Consider the following 7,870-nt stretch of genomic DNA (forward strand, 5'->3'; position numbering starts at 1 on the left):
ATTCTGTTATCCAGGATCAGGCTTTCCTTCTTTCCATGGTCCATAGACAGAATTAGAAGGTAGCAACATGCTCCTCAGGAAGGTCCATCTGCACAGGAAAGAGCAAAGATCCGAGAAGTAGAAGGAAGCAGAGCCTGTCCAGCGCTTGCTGCCAAGTACCTGCTGCCCTGAGGAGGATTCTGCTGTACCCATAGCTGTGGGGAGTTAAGCACTTAGCTTTCCAGCACATAAAAGAAGGGAATTGTGTTATTTCACATGTGATATAATGGCTGTCTGGTTGGACACTTACCACTAATAAATAATAAGCCCTGGGTCAGGTGTTTCTTGGCAGCTAATGGCCACCTGGGCTAGCAGCTGTCAGCTCCTGCAGTAATTCATTAAGTGATGGGAAATGGCCTTTGTGTCAGTCATTATGGCGCCAGCAGAAAAGTTTTGTTTCGGATTTAGTCAGCTTTACTACACTAATGCCATTTTGAAATGAAAATAAGAATACCTTAGCATGTGGAGAAATACTGCAGTCACACAACAAAACTAACACTCTTGTGAGGAAAAAGACAATTTACATAAAATATGTGTGTTTGTGCTGAAAGCATTAGTTTGAAAAGTAGTATTATCTTCATGCTTATTATTCTTATAACTTACACTTTCTGGGGAGCCAGGAGAGGAGAATAACACAGGACTGGACTTCAATGCTTATCACCTGATTCCACTTTCACAAAACCGTAGGTAAACTGCCAGGGTACAGAAAGCTCTAAAAACACGGAAGTCCTTTACTCAGCCAGAGCATAATGCTGACAGAAATACCTGCTCAAAATTTTAACAAAAATCACAAACATCATGCAAGTTTTCACACTTGCCTTCCATTTTTAGCGGTAACTTCCCCCAGAAGTCTGAAACTAAGGAAACATAAAAAGGAATCTATTTCCAAATTTTACTTGGTGCCAAAGCTTACTTTCAGCAAGCTATATGCAACAATTGATTTGTATGCAACGAATAATTTGTAATAAAGAAAGCCAGGAAGACAGATCATCCCTTGTCCTCTTTCTTTCCCAAAGCCCTCTCTTGTGCCTTGGTGACGAAAACACTTCTCTTAAGTGGAGCTGTAGGCTAAATGCAGACACCACATGGTGCAGCATGTCAGCTTAGGCTAGACAGGAGGTCAGATGAGGATCACAACATTCTCTCCAGCAGTTGACTATTGATGTTAAAGTCAGAAGTTACCCATCCCTCAAAAATGAAGCAACTCAGACTGTATACCAGAGAAGAGTGCAATTCATACCACTTCTTAGAGACGTTGGACACAGCCAACAGGAAAGTGAATTGGGAGCCTTCAGGTCTGGTGTGTCTGGCTGCTGACTGAGCTGAGTACTTGAGGAGCCCATCCTAATGAGTTTCCTGACTGCAGCTTCCAGGGAGGCACAATCCATCAGGCAAGGCCAGGCACCCACATGGATAAGCAACACAGCACACAACTGGGCAGATTTCCTGTGCAGATGAAATAAGAGATAATTTTTCTCATTTGTTCCTTTCTGCTCTCCTGCAACTAAAAAAACCCAGAACAATAAAACAGCACAGAGAGTTTTGCAAGTGGAAATAGTGCTGCTCATTTATATCACTGAGTAGCAACAACTAAAGTGCACAGAAAGCAATGGGACTTCTATCCTCAGTACCAGAAAGTCTAGAATGCTAACAGTGTGCACCACCTGCATAGCGTAATATTTAGCGTTGACATGTGTATACAAAGGAAAGGAGGAGATCAAGCAAGTGTAAGAGTCATGAAGGACAGAGGATGAGTGTCAGATTTTCACTATTACTTGACTTCAGGCTTTTTTTTTTTCAGTTCCCCTACTTCTTTTATCATCTGAATCAATGTAAAAGCCTTCACCTTCGTTGCCAAAGATGAAATTAAGGCAAAACTCTCACTCCCTGAAAGTTCTGCGGCAGCAAAGGAAAGATTTTTGCTTTCACATAGGACAGGATGGAAAAAAAAAAGAGGAATGGTCATGGGAGAAAGAAAAGAAGCAGAATAATGAGTTAACCAGGCCAGCAAATGAAAGCAAGCAGGTAGTTTCAAAAGAATTATATTACGCAGGGTGAATAAAAAGGTTGAACCTGACTGAAGCCAGTAGAATGACAGCTTGGAAAGAATTAGAGAAAAAAATACAGAGAGCTGGAAGGTGGTAAAATATGGCTTTCATCTCCTACTGCAAAACATGTATTAAAGTTTCAGTAAAATCACAGTGGGTGGAAGCATTGTATCACACCACATCTTTAAATGAATTAGGGAGTTCTTGCAGCATAATATCTTACTTTTGTGAAACAAATATGTGCAAACTCACCTTCATAGCAGAAATTCCTGTCAGATTTCCCCATTTCTGTAGAATTGGTTCAAAATCTGCCTTGTCTTCGCTAACAATGATGTCTTGTGCTCCTGCTTTCTAAGATGAAAATGAAAAGGTGAAGAGTATGTGAATCACAATGTCTCTCAAAGTTTGCTGACAGTTTGAAAAAACATTGAAAAGGTGTAATCAGTGTTCCTGATTCTGAAATCTTCAGTTAAAATTCTGCACCTTACTAAAATTACAACAGAAAATTAAGTACAATATTAAATTACTACTAAATATATTGAACGTGTAATTATTGAGGCATTTCTATGTCTTCCACAGTATTTTGCAAACTACAGAAGACCTTCTGTGAGGGCTGTTAGAAGAGCACATTGAGCCTTGTCTGTTTTGCAGAGAGAGGCTGGTAATTTGTGTTGCTGTGCAATGTAGCACTTCTGTGCATTTAGACTTGCTGAGAATTGTGTCCTTGAAAAACTACAGTCACATCTATCTGCACTCTCATGATCCTTTAAGATGGTGCACCAGATACTTCTGCAGGGTGCTCTTAAAATTCCCACTCAGAATTCCCATTGTTTTTATTCTCTTCAGACAAAGGGAATTAAACACTGTGCCACAGTTCATTGTTTTTAGTGGCAAGAACATCCTTCTCCTCTTGTATGACTGATAGCATCGATCTCACAAAGAAAAGTAACAAGAGTCATTTTGAACAGCAGGTAATGACAGTATTGGTCTTTATTCTCACTTGTGCCAAAGCCCCTCTACACCGACTTGGGAGGCTACTGGAGTCCTAAAAGCAGCACTTTACCAGGTGTTGAGCAACCTTAATGAACATGACAATCAAACCCATTACATGAGAGAGAGAATGATAAAGTGCCTGGCTTCCAATAAACTACACGCAGGTGCCTCGCTCACTGGGAGATACAGACAGTAACACATCAAAGTTCACGGGAAAGGAAATTATTCCATTAGCTGCAGGAGCCAGAGAAAAACAGTACCAAGTACAGCAGCATTGTGTCCAAAGAGGGGGAGCCTCTCTCCCACAGCGCAGCTGGTTTTGCTGACGGGTGGGAGTATGGGAGGGAGAACAGAAGAAAATGTCTGAGGTATTTCCAATGCCTGAATGCTTGTTATCTGAGAGAACTATAGACTTTGCAACCCGGTGCACCTGGCAGACACGCAGCTAAACTTGGAGAGAAGGGAGAGGAAAAGAAAAAAGCAGAGAAAATTTTATACTCCAGGACACCTTATAAGGAAAAAAATCAAATGTGGAAGGCAGAAAGATTTAAAAAAAAAACCCCAAAACCAACAAATCAAAAGCAAGCAAACAAATCACAGAACAAATAACGCTCTAAATGCAGAACACGTGTTTCTAATAGGAGTCTGGGCAGCTAATACACAGGTCTGAGCCTAAGAAAAAAACAAAAAACAAGACACATGTGGACATATTTTTTTTCCAATTTGTCTTCCTTTGTTGCATGTCCTGTTACTTCTAGAACAAGTAACTCTATAACTGAGAGAAAGCCTCATCCTTTTGCTATTAGCACTTTATTATCTTCTAGTCCTATTATCAGAGGTTTGTCACTTTCTACTACTGATACTTTGTCTATAAGCAGATTGCCTATAGCAGCTGCATCCAGAGTGCATCAACTAGGTAAAGAAGGATTTGGGGGATGGAGATGGGGAGAAAGGGCTGGAAACAACACTCAAAACCCATCCAGGGGTCAGTGAGAAATTTCCCATGATATATGTATGAGGCATCATGCATTCACAGGGAGATTACCAAAGAACAAACGTATAAGAGGTGCTGCTTTGAAGTCTGTGCTGTGTGCACTGTGCAAAGGGAGGCTTGGTCTTGCATAGGCCTCCAGGTTTGCTGATCCCAGGTACTGGATAATCTCCGAGTATGACTTTTGAAAATCTGCATAGAGCTTTTCTCCTCAGTGCATTTCCTAACCATGGGAGGCCTGAGGCTGTGTGTTTGACAGTGTGAGTGATATTCCCCACGTTTGTAAAAGACAAGCCTTTAATGGACCATCTGTCTGCTGCCTTCTTATGGTCTACTCCATTGCAGGCAAAACTGTGTCTCCCGTTATGTTTTTAGCTCCATTTCATCTGATTCATTAACGCGCTACATGTGTGATGTCAAATTCTTGATGCAATAGGATTGGATATAAATGGCTGCAAACTGTAGGGGAATGATACATGCTTCTGCAACGGCAGGAGCTATTGTTTTGCATCACACCGACTGAACCCCAAATTGATGTGGCAGATGGAGGAAGGGAAAACAGGTTACATGCCTGCAGAGTGAGTGTACTGACAGGCTTTGCCCTGCCAACTAGCATAGAGACTTGCCATGCCTCTGACAGAATGGTTTCTAACAGGACATGGAATTGCAGTTTAGACTGTAATTTTGAAGTGGTTTTCATGTTAGATGAGTCTGTTGAAGTACAATTTTAGTGGCAGGTAGCTTATGGATCAGAAAAGTTGTTTTGGGTTTTTGTTTGTTTTGTTTTGTAAGATATTTATTATTTGTATACAGAGAGCGAACAGTAAACCTCAATCTGAATCTCCCAATTAAGAAACCTTTGAAGAATCCTGTTACTTCTTATTATCATGTTATTTGCTGCTTTGTGACTTTGAAACAAAGAAAACTCAAAGAAAAGAAGAAAAATTCTTTTTTTTTGGTCTCCAAATTAGTATTGCCTTTTTCTACTCCATAATTTCATGTGCTGTTCCAGTCTTTCATACCACCACATGCGAAACTGTCTTAATTTCACTTCTTTCATACTTGAAGTCAGATCTAAGAACTCAGGAAGCTGGGTTTTGAGTTCCTCTGAATGCACACCCATTAAAAACTATCCTGAGAGCACTAAATCATTTACTCTAACCAGTCAACAGCAGATGCTGTTTTCTGACCTACTGTGAATATTGGGCTGGATTTGAAGAAAGAGCATTTAAGTGAAGAGCTGCATATCTCACCACCAAAGCCACAGTGTTGTGCAATCTATGCTTGGCACAGATCCACAGATCTGTATCTATGTTTCACTGCAGACTGTGCCTGAAAATACTTTCTTTAGTATTTTAATGAGAAATTATATTTCTTAAGCAGACTTTTTTATTTCAAAAGTAGGTATGAGATTCAGTAACTGATAGCTGCAGCTGTGTGAAGTTCATTCAGAGTTTAAATAATACTGGCCTAGTTTATGTTGATTTATACCTGTTGGAGTATAGCTGACCATGTACAACCAATAGATTTTAGATGTGAATCTCTGACTAGCCAGAGCTGGCCAAGCTCTTTTAACATTATCTTGCTGAATGCATCTTCTAAAACAAACTAGTAATAATGAAATCAAATCCTAGATAAGTGTATCTTTGTCTAATATAGTCTGGAAGAAATAAATGCTTCCCACCCTGCCCCTTACCTTGACTTTCTGCTTCCCAATAATCAGTTTCTTTCCAGGTCTGTTCCTCACAAAGGGCTGCACTGATGCAGTGGATGCAGCTGCCAGGCCTGGCAAAGATTCTGAGTCCCTGGGTGCCTGTTCTTTTGGTTTCTTGGAGAATATCATCATCCCTCAGCACTATAATTTCCGCAGAAAATAAATTAAGAGAAGAGGACCAAACAGGAAACAGTCTGCCCAGCTCTGCACAGTGAAGGATCAGAGCTTCAGAACTCTTTGACATGTGTACCTATTATCTGCCATCCACTGTAGATGCAGTCAGAAAGACCAAATGTGTGCTGATGCCAGATCCATCCCCTCTTATCACATCTGTCTGTTGTGGCCCAGAACAAGACAAGAACTTGCAAGCTCTGTAATTAACATGATGAGGCTACTTGTCTGAGTTAGTAAGATTTTTCCTGCTTCTGGCAACGTAATGCATAAGGGGACTTTGCACATGTCCCCAGGACATGCATAGCAACATGTTCACCCAGAAGCTAAGAGATGGAGCTAGAACACAAGCTCCATGTCCAGAGTCCATCATGTCCTGCTGAGTTGCACTTGCTCTGGTGCCTTTGGATTTTGCACTTGGGCCGGAGGAATCCCAGGCATCGATGCAGACTGGAAGGAGCAGTCCTTGAGAGAAGCCCTTTAGAGAAGGACCTGGGTTTCCTGGTGGATGAAAAGCTTAACATGAGCCAGCAGTGTGCTCTTGCAGCTCAGAAGGCAAATGGTATCCTGGGATCCATCAGAAGAGGGGTTGCCAGCACAGAGAGGGAGGTGATTGTCCCCCTCTACTCTGCTCTTGTGAGGCCCCATCTGCAGTACTGTGTCCAGGTCCAGAGTCCCCAGTACAAGAAAGACAGAGAGCTGTTGGAGAGGGTCCAGAGGAGAGCCACAAAGATGATCAGAGGGCTGGAGCACCTCCTCTACAAAGACAGGCTGAGGGAGCTGGGCTTGATGGAGCCTGGAGAAAAGAAGGCTGCGGGGTGACCTCATTGCAACCTTTCAGTACCTAAAGGGAGCCTACAAACAGGAGGGGAGCCAACTTTTTGAAAGGGTAGATAACAGCAGGGCAAGGGGAAATGATTTTAAGTTGAAGGAGGGAAGATTTACGTTGGATGTCAGGGGGAAGTTCTTTACTGTAAGAGTGGTGAGGTGCTGGAACAGGCTGCCCAGAGAGGTTGTGGATGCCCCATCCCTGGAGGTGTTCAAGGCCAGATTGGATGGGGCTCTGGGCAGCCTGGTCTAGTATTAAATGGGGAGGTTGGTGGTGGCTCTGCCTGTGACAAGGGGATTGGAGCTTCATGATCCTTGAGGTCCCTTCCAACCCTCGCCATTCCGTGATTCTGTGGATGCTGCAGATCTCCTTTGGCTTACACCTGAATCTGCAGACCATTCAAATGTTATGGCCTTTCTGTGAGATGATTAAACTAGTGTTATGAAGACACCTGGGCTTGTCTGGGGTTAAATCAGTCCCTAATGCTGAAACAGGGTTTTGCCCATTTTTACCCGTTACCATTGCCTTCTTCACCACTCCATGTTCACAACAGCCTCCCCACAGAAGCATGATCCAAGAACTCAGTTCCTGATGATTGGTCCACAATTGCACTTTCCTTCTGCCCCAGCATTTCTAGGTCTCCATTGTTATTCCACACAACCAGACAGCAAAGGTGGCAAAGTGTCACCACAGGACCAGAGTTCAGTCTTTTCATCCACAGTAGCATTTTACTGTGAACTCTCAAAGACTCTGGTGTTTCTTTCTCATTACTGCTGCCTTCCCTGGTCCTGTCCACATCTGCCCTTTTATCAGTGTCACTGTCTGCCTTTAGTGACATGGTACTAGTCACAGTCCCACCCAAACTGCACCAGCTAACGTTTCTGTTCCTTAGGTACTTTTTGCCCTTGTCAGGGATTTTAAACTCAAGTGTATCTTCATCAGTTTTCTCACATTTGAGGAAGTCTTGTGACACCAGCTGGGGGGATAGGTGGACACCTATGTGGCAGCAATTCATGCTAACTTTGATCCCTTGGAAATGCTGTTTCTCTTTGCACAGTGTGCACTTCTGGCTTCTTCGTGTGTTT

The sequence above is a fragment of the Lagopus muta genome, chromosome Z (assembly GCF_023343835.1).
Source record: "Lagopus muta isolate bLagMut1 chromosome Z, bLagMut1 primary, whole genome shotgun sequence".
Lineage (NCBI taxonomy): Eukaryota > Metazoa > Chordata > Aves > Galliformes > Phasianidae > Lagopus > Lagopus muta.